At 52.1% G+C, this 17,867-nt stretch overlaps 1 protein-coding gene across 3 annotated transcripts in view; it reads left to right on the top strand.

The window, feature by feature from the left end:
- The first annotated feature begins 1,895 nt into the window (after positions 1–1,895).
- TRAF5 (TNF receptor associated factor 5) overlaps positions 1,896–17,867 on the top strand; it is a 48,729-nt gene continuing 32,757 nt past the window's right edge. The window contains exons 1-2 of one of the 3 annotated variants that reach the window (XM_082614398.1): positions 1,896–2,030; positions 17,112–17,254. The gene's annotated coding sequence lies outside the window, so the exon portion shown is untranslated. Of the gene's footprint in view, positions 2,031–17,108; positions 17,255–17,867 lie in introns of all 3 variants that reach the window. The other 2 variants (XM_082614399.1, XM_082614397.1) reach the window with 2 other exon arrangements.

The raw sequence follows: 17,867 nt of genomic DNA, 5'->3' as shown, positions 1-17,867 counted from the left end.
CAAAGTTGTTTTGTCTGAAGTTACACCCACCATTTCTTTGAAGGGCAAGGTGGCGTAGTGACTAAGAGCCTGCAAGAACCAGACTCCCCAGGTTCAAATCCCACCTCACCAAAACTAAGAATTTTGCAATTTGGGGCAAAGTGTTCAAGAGATGAATTTGCCAAACTATAAAATAGGGCTGATGATCAAATGGGTAAATATGGGTAAAGCACTGAGCACAATACCTGGTGTATAATAAAACTTAATGTTAGCTATCACCTGCAAGTATTTTAGTGTTTGTTTACATTATTTAATGTATATTTATGTCCTGTCCTTCCCATCCATCTTCAAGGTCCTTGAGGAAAGAGATAACGTCTCCTTCATCAGACTGGGCTAGGTCCCAGGGTTTGTTTTCTCTATTCTCCCAGACACCCTGCAGAGGATTCTGTGACCAACAAGGGGAACTAGCAACATGTCCTTGAGTTCCAACTATCACCCATCTAAAATTTCTCTGCCTTCCCACTTAGGCTCCTAGCCCTGGAGTTGTGCAGCCTCCTCTTCCCACTACTAAAAGATTCACTATCTATCCCAGCATCTGATTTCATCATATTTAAAGTTTGGATATCACTCTTGGGACAAACTGGCTGCTTTATTCAGTTGATTGGGAAGAGGGATGGGGAGAGACAATTGAAGCATAGTCAATGACAGTACCAGGGCCCCTGAGCATACCCGCATATATGCATACAAGACTGTGTTTCTAGCCAGTGAGAGGAAACATAACTCTACAAAACATGCTGTTTAGTGTTGGGCTGTATTTGCAGCATGCTGGGCAGCGTGGGGATGGGGGGTAGATAATGAGAAAGGAGGTGAGTGCAGGCAACCATGTGAGAAGGTGCCCACGGGCCCCACATCTCCCCATGGGGTGGTTTGAATCTGGATTTGTGGCTCTCGCTGAAAAATAAGAGACCAAATAAGGACAGGCTGGCACGGAGCCTGGTTGCTGCTCTAGACCCCCACACATGGTCTTTAGTGTGCGAGTGTCCCTCCCCGTCCCCGGGATGACAACTGTCACCTCTCTTTTGTGTGTTTCCTGCCTGGCTCCTGTGCCTATCTGAGTGGTGCCTGTTATTATTCTTCCCTTTTACGGATGAGTAATCGAAGCCCGGGCAGTTAAGTAACTTTCCCACGGTTGCCTAGCTGAAAGTGAAGGAGCTAGAACTGGAATTCTGGTCCCTTTCATTCTAAAGTCCATGATCCTTATGATCCATCCGTCTTCACAGAGGAGATTTATGTAGAATACAAATATCATTTAGAACAGATACCCATGGAGAGCAGTAGTGTAAGAAAGAGCCCTGTACTGGGGACCGGGACTCAAGGTGAAGCTATGGCACTTGCTGGGTGTCATCACTTCATGTCACTTCTCTGGACCTCAGATGGCCCATCTGTAAAATGGGGATGACCAGGCCTACTTCACAAGGTTTTGAAGCTTGAAGGAGATGTCTGGGGAGTCCTTGGAACGGCAAGCTCTACAACTCTAAGGGATTGCTGGGCCAGCAGCAAGGAGGAGGGCTGGCAAATTTGTGCTGCTGTGAAGGAAGGTCGGGAGGGACCGACCTGAGCCAGATCTCAGACCTTGGCTAATGGGTCAAAATATGAAAGGATTGGCTGAGCCTGGTTATCCCTGACTGAAGGGTAAGATGTGTACAGTTCAAACGCCCCCGAGGGAAACCAGAGATGATTTTTATTTGTAGGTACTCATGATTCTAGTGAGGGTAGGTTAGGTCTCTTACGGGCTGGGTAACTGCCTCTCACCGTCCTGCCCCACACCTTCCTGCGCGACCTCCCGACCCGGGGGCCTGCGCCCCTCACCGCCCCCGCTCCCGTGACCCCGCCCCTGCAGGGCCCCAGGCCCACCCACCTTCCTCGGAGGTGGGGCTCCGCGCGCCGGGCTCCGAGGCTGAGAGCCGAGCCCCCGCCTCGCCGCCGCAGCCCTGGAGTTCTCGCGCGCCTGCAGCCGGGAGCCGGCCGAACCCCCGCCCGCCGACCCCCACGTGAGTCCAGCCCCGTCGCCGCCCGGGGCGGCTGCGTCGCGGGGACTGAGCCCCACGCTGTAGGACTGGAGTGAGGGGACCGAGGAGCGCTTTTCGGCTCGTCCCATTTACTTTGAAACCGAAAGCGCCGCGGCGGCAGGAGCCCCCAGCCGGGCTGCGGGGACCCGGGCCTGGCTGCCCGTCCCACTCGAGCCCGGCGAGTCCCCGACGGCCGCCGGGAGGGCGCGGTGGGGTGGGCGGAAGGAGGCGACGGGGCTCGGCGGAGCAGGTGGTCCTTGATGCGGTCGAGTGGGTGCGGGGTACCTGGGTTCCGGAGCGGGTTTTCTTAGCAGAGGAGGGGTGTGGCGAGGACGGAGACTGGGGGTCCCGAGCCGGGGAGCGGCTCCAGGGCGTGAGTGTGAACTGGAGGGGCCAGGTTCAGGTCGGGGTGCGCAGGCGGGGAAGGACCTTAAGGCGTGCCCCGCGTACCCGCACTGAAAACCCCTGGTTCCCCCTCCGTGCCCTTGGGTCCCCCGTCTTTCCACGTTTGCGTGACTTTCCAGCCAAAGTATTCTAGAGTGAAACTTTAATGTTGGCATGAATGGAAACCTCCAAGAACCGTTCGATTGAGCGTGCTCATTTAGAACCACCCTCACCCCCAGCCAAGGGGAGCTCAGAGAGGTCTTGCAGGAAACCAAGACTCACAGAGGTTGAAATGAGTTACCCAGGGACACACAGAGAATTGGTGGAAACCAGACTGCCTCCCCCTCGTTACTGCTCTGCAGGGTTTTGGCAGTTCTGAGAATTTTCAGTGAATACTGGGGCCACGCTGTTGCCACTAACCCCACTGGGCGTCTCCTCCGACTCTCGGCTGGTTCTGCCCCCTCCTGCAGAGTTTCCATATTTGGCTATTTCAGATTTACTTTCATCACAACTCAGTTACCTCGCGGTGGCAGGCAGGGTTGCCCTAGGCTCGCGGTGGGGTTGGTGAAATGAGGCGTGGCTCCCGCCCGGACTGCCCCCTGCGCACCCCACCTTCCACGGCCCCGGGCCCTGACCCGAGTCCCTTGAGGACAGGTTTCTAATAACCAATGGGATTAAGTAAATATTTATTGGACACAGGTGCTGGGTGAGAACTGTGGTCGGGTCAGTGGAATGCATTCCTCCTTTCAGAAATATTTGCATTTTAAAAGGAAGACACAAAATACAAAGAAGTTGGTTGAAGTGCGTCTGGAAGTAGAGCAGTTCTGGGGGTGTGTGAGATAATTTTAGGCAGGGAAAGCCTGGGCTAGAACCTCTCAAATCCAGAGTGCAGCTGCCTGCTCTGCTTTACACACAGACAGCTGAAGACAGGGGCGTTAGCACAGTTGATGGTTTGGGTGAAAACCTTATCATCTAAACACTCCCACCTCCAACTCTAATTTGAACTCGGGAGACAGAAATTGCTGTAGAAAAGATGAATGTGAGGTGGAAGCAGAAAATGTCTAGCTTTATCAAGGTGCTTTTGTTTTGTTTTTGTTCTTGCTTTGAACTCAGTGGAATGGGTTGGTGCTCAGATGCTGGAACCTCTCTCCCTGGGTCCTGGACATAGGCGGGAGAAAGCGTCCCATCTGAGGCAAATTCTGGAAGTCCTGCCAGAGGGGCGGTGATGGAGGTCGTGACTTTCTCAGGTCCTCGGGGCAGAGGTCTGTGGCTGGGGTAAGGAGAAGGACGGGCAGTGTTTCCATCAGCCCGCAAGCATCACCTGAGTACCCACTGGCTGTGGGCGGCAGAGTAGCGGAAACAATATGGAAAGGAGATGGAGTCCCGTCCGCTGGAAGTACTAACTGTAGGGACTGAGATATTTCAGTGGAGATGACTGCAGAGTGAGGGAGCTGGATGCCTCTGAGTCAGTGCCATTAGGCTAGCTATGGGAAAGGCTCGTCAGCATTTAGACAAACAGACCTCCTGTGATTATCTCAGCTTTACTGGAGAGGACCCTGAGGAAAAACGAACAGTGCCTTGTTTATAAAGCTCTTTCCTTTTCAAAGCATTTTGTCATTTTGTTCTCCACGATACCCCTGTGATTCAAGCCAAAGCAGGATTATTCTCCACATGGCCCAGTTGGTGTGGGTGAAGCACTGAGAAGTGAAATAACCCTTTGGGCTCCACTGCTGGGCCAGGCCTGGGTCTCCAAGGACTCTGGTTCCTCTGCTCCAGGCCCTTCACCCTGGTTTCTCAGAGAGCTACCTCTGCCCAGCTCCCCCTCAAGAAGGGTTAACAAGGGGACCCAGACTCTAATAATGCATGTGTGGTCTGTTCCCGGCAACACAGAGCAAGTTCTCCTCCAGACTCTGACTTGGCCACGGCATGAACAGACACCCACTCTGTTAGTTCTACTTCGGTTAGTGAACTCAGGGCAAGACCTGTGTCTGGTCTTGTTTGTATTCTGGCATCTGGCACAGAGGAGGCCTAAACAAATGTTGGCCTTGAATTCATTTGAGCCGTGTCTCCCTTGGGCTCTGAGCTGCCAGGGCCTGATGGCTGGGGAACGTATGCTGGGTGAGGCTCTGGAGAGACAGGTTGAGCTGCCAGCAGGACTTGCTTAAACCCCCGAAGTCAGAATAGCACTGTCTGGTTGAGAGATAGCCTGTCTCACCTGATGAACTTCTCACTGCCTCCCTGAGAGCAGGGAGAGACAGGTGCTCTTCCTTCCACTTTACCTGGCTGAAAGCCGGACCTCGGAAGTGACTTGAAAGATCTCACAGCACGAAGGGACCGGCCAGGGCTCCAGCCCAAGTCTTCAGACTCCAATCTATGTGCTCTTCTCATAGTTTTTTAGCTAGAGGAAGCCAGGATTCTGGGCAGGAGGGTGAGGGAACCAGAAAGGCATGCATCAAAGGCTGCCTGACACCTTTGTCACTCATCTGGGGTCTTTAAAAAGAGCTAACAGACCAGGGGAAGGGGATCAGTGGCCGACTCTGCCTCTGAACAGCTCTTCCTGTCCAGGTGATGGCTTTTTCTGACGTTCCTCTGGGGCAGGAGCTATCACCCCAGCAGAGTGTAGTAGGTGGATGGGTCTCTTTCTCTCTCTCTCTCTCTCTCTGTGTGTGTGTGTGTGTGTGTGTGTGTGTGTGTGTGTGTGTGTCAGGGTTAGAGGGGAGCAAGCTGCAGGGCAGAAGTCATCCCCAGGGCTGCTGAGGCCATGGTCGGACCCCAGTGAGTTTGTTGCTTTGCACAGAGCAAAGCTTTTTGGAGGGTCACACAGCGCTTTTTTCCCCTAGAGTCCCTGGCAGGCCCTGTCTTGTGAGGAAGTGGGCTGGAGGGCCCGGGGAAAATAAAGTGAAAATACTCAGTGATCCTCATAGAAAAATTCAAAGTCCATTTGCAGTGACAGTGATGAGCACTTTCTGCATTTTGTTACCTGGAGGCAAGCGGTGGTACAGGCTTAGACGGCGCTGTAGCAAGAGCAGTGTGCACCCAAGTGTCCGGGCAGGTTCTGTGGCCCTGGGGTTACTGATGGAGCCCAGTGAGCGCCCCTCCCCAGGGGTGGGGAGATAGGTGCTTGTGGGAGGAGGTACCCGTCTCACTTCCAGCAGATCCTCATGCCTCATTTCTTGACACACACTCCATCAGCCTCCCTCCTTGCCAGTTCAGAACATCCCTGAAATTTCCCCTATAGCTTTTTTTTTCTCTCAAGGAGAAGGTGCTCTCCTGACCAACGGGAGGGCACCTTCTCCACCTACACCCCTGATGCAGCTCTCTCCTCCCTCGGAGATGGAGATGGAGACGATTCCCTTCATAACTCCCTGGCCACTGACTCCTTCCCCTCCACCACATGCTCAGTCTCTTAAACTAGAAGACCTCACGTTTCCTCTCCCTTTCACTGACCAGCTCCTAGAAAGAGCAGCCAGCACTTGCCCTTGCACTTGGTGCTCTCTTCCTCACTCGGCACCGCACACCTGCCCTGCTGCTTACATTGCCCTTTGCAAGGCTTCCAGGGCTTGGTAATCCTCAGTCGCCAGCCTGCTCTGCAGCTGTTGCTCAGCTCCTTGGAGGGGGCCACACCGTCCCCACTGATGTTTCCTTCCTTGACCTCGAGCTTCTCGTCCTCCTCCTGCCCTGTAAGTGCCAGAATGGGGCCAACACTGTGTCCTTGGGCTGGCTTGCCATTCCTACACTCCTCTCCCTGGAACCCTCCTCTGTACCCGTGGTTAACCAGCGCTCTTAAGGAAAGGCTGATCAAGTCTCCACCTCTCACCCAGCTCTCTTCTTGGCCAGTTTGATTTGTGATGGATACACAAAATCCTCACTGTGATGTTTCAGGGGCCCCTTAGATACTCGTCCCAAGCTGCCTCTTCCTCCACGTTCTCCCTAACCCTTGCAGAGATCATTGCTGTCCCTTAGCCACCTCTGTCCTGTCTCTCCCCAGCGGGTCCTGATCTACTGTCTATTCCCAGGGCTGCTACCTGAGTTCCCGTCCGCCCCCCACTTTTTCCTGTACTACCTGAACTGTCCATTCACTCACTTTCCTTCCCTTCTGTTTTCTCTTCCACACTGTTGCAGAGGGGACTCCTTAATGCATAGTCTAATCAAGACCTACTACTTCCACAAATGGCGTAGTGGGAATAGTATGGATTTCAGAATCTGGCAAGCTTGGGTTCAAAGCTGGATTTATGGCTTGCTGGTTGTAGTTGTATGATTTGGGCAAGTCGCCCGACTTCCATGAGCTTCGGTATTCCCACCAGTAAACAGAGATAGTAAGGTTACCCACTTGGGGTTGCTGGAAGGATTAAATAAGGCAAAATATACACAGAGCCTAGTGTATGGCGGGTTCCATAAAGCTGATTTTCTTCTTCCGCATGTTTGACAGCACAGGGAGTTGTGGGGTCTCTGGGGAGGTGGAAAATATGCGTCTAGCCTAAAGGCATTCAGATTTAAATTAAAAACAGACAAGCTCAAGAACTGCCACATACCAGGGTAAACCATCATTTAAACTAGCCTATTGCTGTCGCTTTGCAATCTCTAGGCCAGGCCAACCTCAGGGGCCAGAGTCCGTGAACTGGAATGGGGCAGGGCATGGTGGGGATAAGTTGGGCTGAGCCCTTGGCAGGCAGAGGGCAGAGAAGGGGACTGGCATCATGAGATAAAGGAGGCCCAGCCCCAGGGGGTGGGTTTCAGGGGCAGGTTTCCAGTCATTTAGAAGGACTTGTGGGCAGAGCAGTGCAGCCTTGGAAGAATCATAGTGCTGGGCAGGGAGGCAACACAGGGACCCCACAGAAGAAATAAAATGGATTTAGGAAGCAAAATACAGGCACTGGCTTGGTCACCAGGAGCAGAGCCATTACTTCAGTGGGATCCAGCTGTGAAGTCAGAGCAGAATGAGGAGTGAGGTTGACTTGGGGCAAAGCTGCCAGCCAGAGCCCTCTCTGTGCTCCCTTCCTAAGGGGGATGGCTTGGAACAGCCAGGCTATGTTCTGAGACTCCGTTAGAGGAGTCCTTGATGCTGGAGGGTGGAGGCAGGGGGTGGGGTTAAGCTGAGCCGGTCACAGGAGCCCCTCATCTGCCTTCAGGATGTTGGAATTCTGAGGAAGAGGCTGGGCAGATATCTGTGGTACAACCTAGGAAAATTTCCCATGCTTCCCTGGGTTCAAGGCAAACTAATGTACTATGAAGTGAAAGCTTGAGTGTTAAGTAGATGCAGAATAAATAAAACAAGTGATTAAGCAACTGGATGGGATCATTCCAGGAAGCCCTCCTGAGGAGTGAGGAAGGTGGACAGATGGGAGGGAGAGGAGGGAATGTTGAACCGTGGGCAAAGGCATTTCTGAGGGATAAAGGAAGGAATGAATAGTTGTTCTTAATGTATGGGAAGTTGATTATTCTAGAGCAGAGTGATGTTGAGGTGGTTTATATGAAAAAAACTTAATAATTTGGGATGTTGCTTGAACCTCTCCATAGCACTCCCATAGACTTCCTCAAAAATGCCCGGTGCCATGTATTTGCTTTGGACGGGCAGACACTAAATTCTTTCAATCTTTCCGTGATGCTAACAATTCCATATATATGACTTCAGTGGTTCACTGACACTAGGTCTTTCTAACAAGTGTGACTTCAGTAACCCCTGTCTCTACCACCTCATAACCGTAATGCTGAATTTTCTCAGTGTCAGCTCTTTTTAGGCCATGTTGAACAGCGGCAGGGCCTTCTACACCTGACTTATCTATTCCTAACTTTCTTCACATCGTTTCTCCTTCCTGGAATGCCTCCTGTTTTAATCTACTAATCCATGCCCCTCTCACTCTTTTCAAAGAAAACTCAAAATTTGTTTCTCGTTAGGAAGGCTGGTCTCCAAGACCATGCCCAGGTTCAGTGATTTGCTAGGAGGACTCCCGGGATTCAGCATATAGCCATAGAGCTAAGATTTATCACAGTGAACGATACAAAGCAAAATCAGCAAAGGGAAAAGGCACATGGGACAAAGTCCAGAGGAAACCAGGCACCAGCTTCCAAGTGTCCTCCCCCAGTGAATTCACATAGGATGTGCTTAATTCGTCCACCACTGAACTGTGACGACACGTGTGAAATGTTGTCTGTCGGGGAAGCTCATTAGAGACTCAGTGCCGAGTATTTTTATTGAGGACTGGTCATGTAGGCACCCTCTGCCTAGCATACAACCAAAATCTCAGACTTCCAGAAAAAACAAAACAAAACAAAGCAGATGTTCAGCCTAAATCACATTGTTTGCACAGTTCAGGCACAATGATTGACTCAGGGTGGTGAGAGCCCACCCTGAATCTACCTTTCTAGACATCAGCCAAGGCCCATCCTTGTAAGCAGACCTTTCTAGGGGTAGCAGGTGCAGGTCTGCTATGTTAACCCTTTTCTGCACAGCTTCCCTATGTAATCCCACCTCAGTGAGAGAGAGAACCACCCTAGATAAGGGACCAGAAGACCTGGGTTCCAGCCCAACATGTCCACCTACTGCTGGGTGACACTTTGGATCCCTCAAACTCTATTTTCCTCATTTGGAAAAGGAGAGTTGTAATTCTCGTTTGTAGAGTTCAAGGGTGACTGTGATGATCAAGTGAGATGGCGGAGTGGGTGTCCATTCCCCTTGATTGATCACCCACTGTGTCTAGGGCCATGCGTGAGCATGGGGAGTACGGAGGGAAGCATAGTGAAGTGGCTTTGATAGGAGATAAGCCCGAGGTTGAATCCCAACCAAGCAATTTCCAGCTACGTCACCTTGAACACGCTCTTCAATCTCCCTGAGCTTCAGGACCCGACCTGTAAAATATGAACACGAGTAATGAAACTAGTACCCATCCCTCATTGGGTTGCTGTGCAGTGAGTGGAACAACCCATAGAAAGCATCTAGCCACAGTATCTAGCACACTGTAGGCACCCAAAGTGGCAGCTATTCATTTACTCAGATATTTGAGTGGTTGCTCTGTGCCAGCACCTTGAAAAAGACACAGTCCTGGCCCAACTTTCTATTTGCTCATGCAGACTAATACTGAACAGATAATTACATTAAAAATGAATGTAATCGGGCTTCCCTGGTGGCACAGTGGTTGTGAGTCTGCCTGCCGATGCAGGGGACACGGGTTCGTGCCCCGGTCCGGGAAGATCCCACATGCCGTGGAGCGTCTGGGCCCGTGAGCCATGGCCACTGGGCCTGCGCGTCCGCAGCCTGTGCGTCCGGAGCCTGTGCTCTGCAGCAGGAGAGGCCACAACAGTGAGAGGCCCGTGTATTGCAAAAAAAAAAAAAAAAAAAAAGAAGAATGTAATCATACATGCTATGAAGGAGAAGTACAGAGTGATAATAGGGCGTGTACTGAGGAAGAAGGGGCTGATTAGCTGAATAGTGATGCTTAAGCTGGGCTTGGACGAGTTTAGTTCCGTGAGAAGTCGGGGGGAGGGGGAGAGGATGTTTGCAGCAGAGACAACAGCTTGAGCAAAGGGAGACCAGCCTTAGGGCGAAGGCTGGAAGGAAGGAAGGTTCTCCTCTCCTGTGAGGAATGGCAAAAAGGCCAGAGAGGCTGGAGAATAAGGGGTGGGGAGGGAGATAACCTGGAGAAGTGGGTGGGACCTTGGTAGCTCAGTTAAGGGTTTGGAACTGTGAGAGTAACGGGAGGCTGTGGAAAATCTGTGTGAGTGAGAACACCTTGGCCTTTTCAGAGGCTAATCAGGCTGCTGTGTGAGGGAGGCTTTCGGAGAGTGAGTGGGTGAGGGGAGACCAGCCACGGGAGGGGACGTGAGGGGAGACCAGCCACGGGACGGGACGTGAGGGGAGACCAGCCACGGGAGGGGACGTGAGTGGAGACCAGCCACAGGAAGAGAGGTGAGGGGAGACCAGCCACGGGAGGGGACGTGAGGGGAGACCAGCCACGGGAGGGGACGTGAGTGGAGACCAGCCACAGGAGGAGAGGTGAGGGGAGACCAGCCACGGGAGGGGACGTGAGTGGAGACCAGCCACAGGAGGAGAGGTGAGGGGAGACCAGCCACGGGAGGGGACGTGAGTGGAGACCAGCCACAGGAGGGGAGGGGAGGGGAGACCAGCTATAGGAGGGGAGACAAGTAATAGGAGGCTGGTGCAGAGGCCCAGGGGAGAGGGGATGTGGCTTGAATTGGGGGTTGGTTGTGAGGGAGCAGAGAGGGCACTACCAGCAATTATACCAGTTGTCTGGTGACAACAGCAAGATAAAAAGTGGCCCGTCACCAAGAGGGAGCACTGGAGAGAGGAAAAGTTGGTTCCATTTTGGGTGTGGTGGCTTTGGAGTGCCTGTGAGACATTGAAAAGGAAACACTAGGAAGGCAGTAACATATGTGGGTCTAGACACAGTGGAGAGAGACATTGGGGGTCGTTAGTTCGTACGTGGTCTTTGATGCCAGGACAGTGTGGTTTCAGGGAAGCTAAAGGGGAAAAAATATTTTAAAGTGTGTGTTTGGGTTTGGGATGAGGGTCGGGGTCCCTAACATCAGATGTTGCTGGGAAGGCACTTAAGATGAAGTTGGAAAATTGACCATTGGCTTAAGTGACCCAGGAGTCCCTGGGTCCTGGGTGAGAGCAGCCTGGGGGGGCTTGGTGGGGCGTGAGCCAGGCCCGAGTGGGCTGAGCGTTGGATTGAAGAGAGGCCGGTGGAGATAGTTACTCTGCTGTGAGAGGGGGAGGATGAGTCGGGAGGTTTGGCTGTGAGAGGAAGCAGAGCTCGAACTTTAGAGAAATATGAGAGTGAGAATTTGGGGGGTTGCTTGCATCTCAGGAGAGATTTGTGATTGTGTGTGTGCTGATGGAAGGAGCCAGCTGAAAGGGGGAGGCTGACGGAAAAGCAGCCTCTTCCCATCAGAAAACCCCTGAGGAGGCAGGAGGCTGGCACAGGTGGAGAGCTTGGCCTGGTGCAGAGGCCACCTCTGCGGGGGCCCCAGCGGGGTGGGGGGGGGCGGAGGAAGGGCAGAGCAGGGGCCCCCTGCACAGGGGGCCGGATGTGCAGTCCTGGTGGCAGGAAGTGGAGGTATCTCTGGTCTGAAAACTTTTATTTTCTGTGCAATAGGAAGTGAGGTTTCCCGGGGAGACGGGGAGTGTGGTCAAGGTCTGTGCAGAAGAGAACGGTATGAAACAGATGTTGAAAACAAGAGAGTGAGCTGAAAGGGAAACTGGCCCAGAACTCTTACCTGATGAAGTCTCTGGAAAAGGAATCCAGCAAATGTGATTTTAGATCTCTAGCACCTTGTGAGGCACCTCGCTGAGGGCCCCATACCTGTTTTTTGAATAAAAAGTCCTTCTCAAGAATGAGGGGCTCAAGATCTCTATTTTCTTTCTAATCAGACAGATCCTTTGTGCTGCTCTGTCCCTTTGGTCTTTCCCCACATCTCTCCATGTTGATATTGTCTAGGATTTTAGTTCTATGATAATTACCGATTTAGTTCTATGATGTTCTTTTTTATTGTCCTTAGTCCTTTAGACAATTGTTTAATGATTTTCATTTTCCATATCTCTTATCACATCTTCTTAGATTGAATTATTTGAACACTTCTTCCATGATTGTTTTCTAAGTAGAAGTTTTTGTGGCAAAAGAAGAAAAAAGTCCTTCTCAGCATTCTCCCTCTTTCTCAGGTACCTGGCTGCCCACTGGGACACCTCACCCAGGGGCTAGTTCACATTGGTGGGAGTAAGGAGCACTGTTCAGGCTCCACTCTTCCAGCCCCGGATAGCTAGACCCTCCCCCTCCTTACACTGACTATCCCCCCTCCCCCCCAAGTCAGCCATCATTAGCCAGCTTTGCCTTCTCTAGCTGTGACCCGTAGAATTTCAGGACTCAGAATCGGTTGAGATGAAGTGTTGGGCCCTGGGAAGCATGCTCCGTGGGAGAGAGCCTGTCCTGCTTTCTGCAGAAACTGTAAGGCTGCTGTTCAGTCTTCCCGTGAGTGCTTGCTGAGTGCCTGTCATACGCCCAGTTCTAAGTACTGCTACCTCAGGAAACAGAAGGAACATTCTTGCCCTCATGGAGCTTATATTCTGGCAGGAAGATAGTAAAGAAACAAGCATATACCAAGCTACATGGTAATAAGTGCTTTGGAGAAAAATGCAGCAGGTGATGATGGGGCTGCCGGGGATGTTGCTATTCCACGTGGGTCGGTGAAGCCCTCACTTGTGAGGTAACACCCGAGCAGGTACCAGAAGTGAGGAATAAGCTATTCAGGTGTCAGGCAGAAGAGCATTCCAGGCAGGGCGGCAGCACGCAGAAGGCTCTTCTACTAGTCAAGAAGAAGCGAGGCTGGTGTCACTGGAGTGTGTGAACAGAGGAAAGCGCTGGGAAATGGGGACAGAGAATGGAGGCCAGATCACGGGACTCTGAGGACACTGGCTTTTACCCTGTGTGAGATGGGGCCCTTGGAGCAGAGAGGAGTGACATATCTGACTTCTGTCTTTAAAAGGATCACTCTGACTGCTGGGTTGTGAATAGACTGTAAAGGGACCGGGGCAGAGGAGGAGACCAGCTAGGAGACAAGGGCTTTATCCAGTGGGGAGGTGATGGTGGCTTAGACTGGGATGGTTATGCTGACAGTAGAGAGAAGTAGGTAGATATGCTTGGAGGAAGAGCCAATAGGATTTGGCGTTGTGGGATGGAGAGTGAGAGGTGCCAAGGATGACTCCAGAATTCTTGGTCCAAGCAACAGGGTGACTGGCGGTACTGGTTTACTGAGGTGGGGGAAGGCGGTATAGGAGGAGCAGGCTGGGTGGGGCTGGATGTCTTACGTTTGAGATGCTCAGTGAACAAACATGGAGCTATGGACTAGGCAGTCGGGATGACTCGAGTTCAGGATTGGGGTCCAGGCTGCAGAGAGGAACCAGGGCACTGTCAGCCTTAGATGACATCCAAGGCAGGAGCCGATATGGGCTCACCAAGAGCACAAGTGTAGATAGAAGAGAGCAGAGGTCCAGCACTAGCCTAGGTGCCCGAGAGGTGGGGCAGTGAGGAGTGGCCAGCAAGGAGAAAGTGACCTGGAAGCGGGCACGGTGGTCTAGCTCGGCACGTCTCACACTGTAATGGGCTGCAGAATCAAACGTGAGAGCTCATTTAAAAAGCAGACTTCTAGCTACCGCTGAGAGACCCTGATTCTGAAACATTTTTTTTTTTTTTTTTTTTTTTGCGGTACGGGCCTCTCACTGTTGTGTCCTCTCCCGCCGCGGAGCACAGGCTCCGGACACGCAGGCTCAGTGGCCATGGCCCACGGGCCCAGCCGGTCCGCGGCATGTGGGATCCTCCCGGACCGGGGCACGAACCCGCGTCCCCTGCATCGGCAGGCGGACTCCCAACCACTGCGCCACCAGGGAAGCCCCTGAAACATATTAATTAGGCCACGCTAAACTATTGTAAAAAATAGTACCCCAAAGCAGAGGTCTGTTTATCTGGGGTATGGTATCCAAGCCAGCATTTTTATCATGCTCCAGGGCACATTCTTAGCAGAGCGTCCAGGGACCCAACCACTCTGGAAACTGTTGCTGTTCTTTGTGCCTAGACATGCTCCCCACTGGACTGAAAACATTTTGGGAACACGAACTTGGGGTCCTGTCCCACTGCACCCCTTCCCACAATAGAATGAGGTTCAGACCTCTGCATGCAGCAGGCACTGAATAAATGCTGACCAGGAGTGAAGAATGGAGAAGCATGAGTATTAAGCACTTATTTTTGTGCCAGACACTGTGTGCTGGTAATTTATGTAGATTAATACGTTTAATATTAACTGAGCCTTAGAGGCAGGTGCTATTATTGTCCTATTTTCCAGATGAAGAAAGGTGACACAGGTAAGTGAGTGGCAGAAAAGAATGAACCCCAGTGGTGTGGTTCCAGAGCTGGTCTCTAACCAGCAGGTTATACTGCCTCTCATCAAGACCTCCCTTTTGGTACCAGATGGGTTGTGGTACCTTTTCTTCTGGACATGACATGGAGTAAAGAGTACTGGATTTATAGTCAGAAAGCCTAGATTCAAGTTCCTGCTCCATCACATGTTAGCTGTGTAATGTGGGGCATAGGTACTTCACAACTTGGGGCCTCAAGTACTTCATCAGAAATATGACCATGATATTCCTATGGGGTTAGTGTGAGGACTGGGCGTGATGTTGTATGTGAAAGTACAAATTGCAAAGCACTAGTACGTATATTATTAACTTGAAAAAACCAAACTGTAGAACCCCTACAATTACCCAGAAGAGCTGCCAGAGGGGTGTAGATTGTAGGCAACCCAACAGGCCTTGCTTAACCAGACAGGTTCTCTGTACAATCCTTTATTTATTGATTTGGTTTTTCTTGAGATTTGGTTTGATAAGTTTCACTGTTTTTAAAAAAACTGTGAAACTTCTGGCTAGCTGATCCCTTAAGTCCTTCCACAGCTGACTGGCTCAGTTGTTGGGGGAAGCCACTCCTCAGATTCTGTCTGCTTCTCTTGGGTCCCCTTCCTGGACTCCCCACCTGCTTTCCCTCTTCTGTCGTCCTGAACAAGCCCATCAGTCCCAATAGCCTGACATCAACCGTTGAACTGCAGGGACTCTAGGCTGCCTGCCCATGTGTGGGCTGGCCGTCTGGGGTGTGCCTGGGGTAACGGACCTCGGGAAGCTTCTCCCCCCAGGGCTGGGGTGAGTGGGCCGCCTTCGTTCCTGTGTGCTTCCTCCCCAGGCCTGGGCCGGAGCTGGCCTCACCGCCGGTCAGGAGGGGATTGCCCATCTGCCTTTCCCAGGACATTGACTCATGCCCCAGCCACAGCGTCTTCCAGAGCTCTGGGGGCCTTTGGCAGTTGACAGTACTTCACACATCTGTGGTCAGCTTTGGAGATATGAACCTAACGCAATGGGAGGTGTGTGTGAGCCTTGTGGGAAGATGAGGCACAGCTCCAAAGATGTTGGCCTTTCGTAGCTAAAAGTCACCAAAAGGTCAAGCCAAGGTTTCTGGATCCTCCTTAGCACATCTGTTCTGTAGCCTGCCTAGGGTGGTCTCCGGTCTCTCCCCTTTCCTTAGAGCACCCTTAGGCCATGGAGGGTGGGGCCTGGCTCAGCCCCAGCTTCTGGGGCTTCACTAGTGGCACAGTGGTTGAGAGTCTGCCTGCCGATGCAGGGGACACGGGTTCGTGCCCCGGTCCGGGAGGATCCCACATGCCGCGGAGCGGCTGGGCCCGTGAGCCATGACCGCTGAGCCTGCGCGTCCAGAGCCTGTGCTCCGCAACGGGAGAGGCCACAACAGTGAGAGGCCCGCGTACTGCAAAAAAAAAAAAGAAAAAAAAATATGCTTCTGAGTGCCAAGCTAAATCTGAACTGTTGTCCGTTGGCTGTGTATCCCAGCTCCCATGTCACTCCGCTCGCAGGGTCGCTGGAATCTCCATCACTTTCTGAGAGCCTCTTTGAGGGAGGAAAAGGCCCATCAGGAAGGGAGACGGGAGGGAGAATGGAGTCTGAGATGGTAGCCCCGTGCCTCGATGAAGCAGGGATGCTCACTCACACTGGGAAGTGCAGTCTGGCTGAGGGTGAGGGAGCCTTTCAAATGAGGGGGGTGGGAGCTGTGGCAAGAGAGCTGACCCAGCTTCAGGGGAGCCCTGTCGGGGGAGCCGCCTGGAGGTGTGGTCTGGGCCTCTGGAGAACCAAAAGGTATGTGCTCCCCTGGGGAGTTTTGAGAAGGAAGTGTCAAATGCCACGTAAAGGGCCAGAGAGCAACAGTTTAGGAGAGAGTAATTGTCAAATCTGATTATGTGGTTACAGTTTAGATCATCAAATGAATATAACTGGGCTTTTCCAGACTACCTTCATGGGGCCTCACCTTCTACCCCAGCACGCAGATGATTTGGGCCTCCAGCTTGTTCAAGGGCAGAGTACAGGTGAACTTGGGAGATGTTTCATTCAGAAACGGGGGATGATGATAATAATAATGTGTACATCATAGTGTTGCTGTCAGGATGAAAATGAGACAATGCATATAAACTCGCTGGCTCTGAGCCTGGACGTCGCCTCAGTAAGTGTAATCGCGACCCATATCTAGTTCCAGCCCTTAAGGTTCCATTCACATCTTTTCATATCGCCCCCTTGCCATCCGTCTGCCTCATTCCAGTTTGTCCTAGGTTGTTTTCATGGCCCTCCTTCCAACAGCCCTTTTCCACTGAGGCCTTACGTTGATCCCAAATCTCCCTTCTTCTGTACCAAACGTTGATGGAGTGCTCTGTGCCGGGCCTCGGCTGGCTCTGAAGGTCTGAAGACTAATGAGGACGGCCCCACCCTCGAGCAGCTTGCTGAGCCGAACCCGGACAGCGGTGGGGACTGTGATGAGCGTGGGGCTGAGGCGGAGGGTCAAAGCTTTGACTTGAGTCAGAGCTTCTTATGGAGGAAGCTCTTGCGTGGGAAGATCAGCAGTCTTTATTATCTCCCTCTTGCTCTAACTTCTGAGAGCAAATCTCGAAGGTCTACTGCACCATCACCTGGAGCCAGGCGGACTCTGGATGGTTCAAAGCAGGAGGGAGAGTTCCCTTCAAGGCTTCCCTGAGTGAGACTGATGTTAAAGCAGCAGCGGCCACAGAGTCAGGAGGGCCTCAGGAATGCCCTTCAGCCCCTGACCCCCACCTTCTCTCCACCAGCAGTGCTTTGCCTCACTCCCAGGAAAATGAGGAACCAGAGGTCTCCTGACAACTTGGAGAGAAATCACACTTCTCTTCAAAGGAATTAAAACCATACCCACATCATTCTCCATCCCGTGTCCAAGAAAACCCTCTTCTGCAAAAGTGTAAGGAAAAGAAAAGACACCCTCCTTCTGCCTCTGAGACACCAAAGCCAGCCATCGTGTGGATGGGACAGTTGGGTTTGGGGGGCTGTTGTCACATGTCATCTGGCTGTGGTGGGATCACCTGCTCCCTGCATGGTCTCCGCATCACGTTAGACCTGATGGAAAATGACCTCGTTACACCTGCGTTTCTCCAAGGCCCTTCCTCTTTGTCTAACCTGCATGGTTAAAGGTTGATGAAAATAAAACCAGTCTGTCCTGGAGGTCACACAGTGGTTGTGTTGTTGTGTTAGGCTGTGGGAACAGCAGAGAGGAAGAGAAGATGAGCGGGGGCAGAGGCCAGCAGTTGTCTTGAGGGGTTTCACCTTCAGGAGCTTTCTGGGCCGTTGCAGACAGAGGCTTTGGTAACAACTTCAGGCCCATCTCCATTCTCTGTGCCAATGGAGGCAACGTGCTAGGTAAAGGGCTTTTCTTTTTCTTCTTCCTCTTTTGCTGCCTCCTCCTCCTCCTCCTCTTCTTCTTCTTCTTTTTGTTGTTGTTGTTGTGGTGGTTTTGTTTTTCATTTATCTGGTAGTAACCATTCTTCCTGGAAGAGCGGCATCTCAGAATTCAAGGA

This window comes from Mesoplodon mirus (assembly GCF_964341445.2).
Source record: "Mesoplodon mirus genome assembly, chromosome: 3".
Classification (NCBI taxonomy): Eukaryota; Metazoa; Chordata; class Mammalia; order Artiodactyla; family Ziphiidae; genus Mesoplodon; species Mesoplodon mirus.
This window is presented reverse-complemented; position numbering and strand designations above follow the sequence as displayed.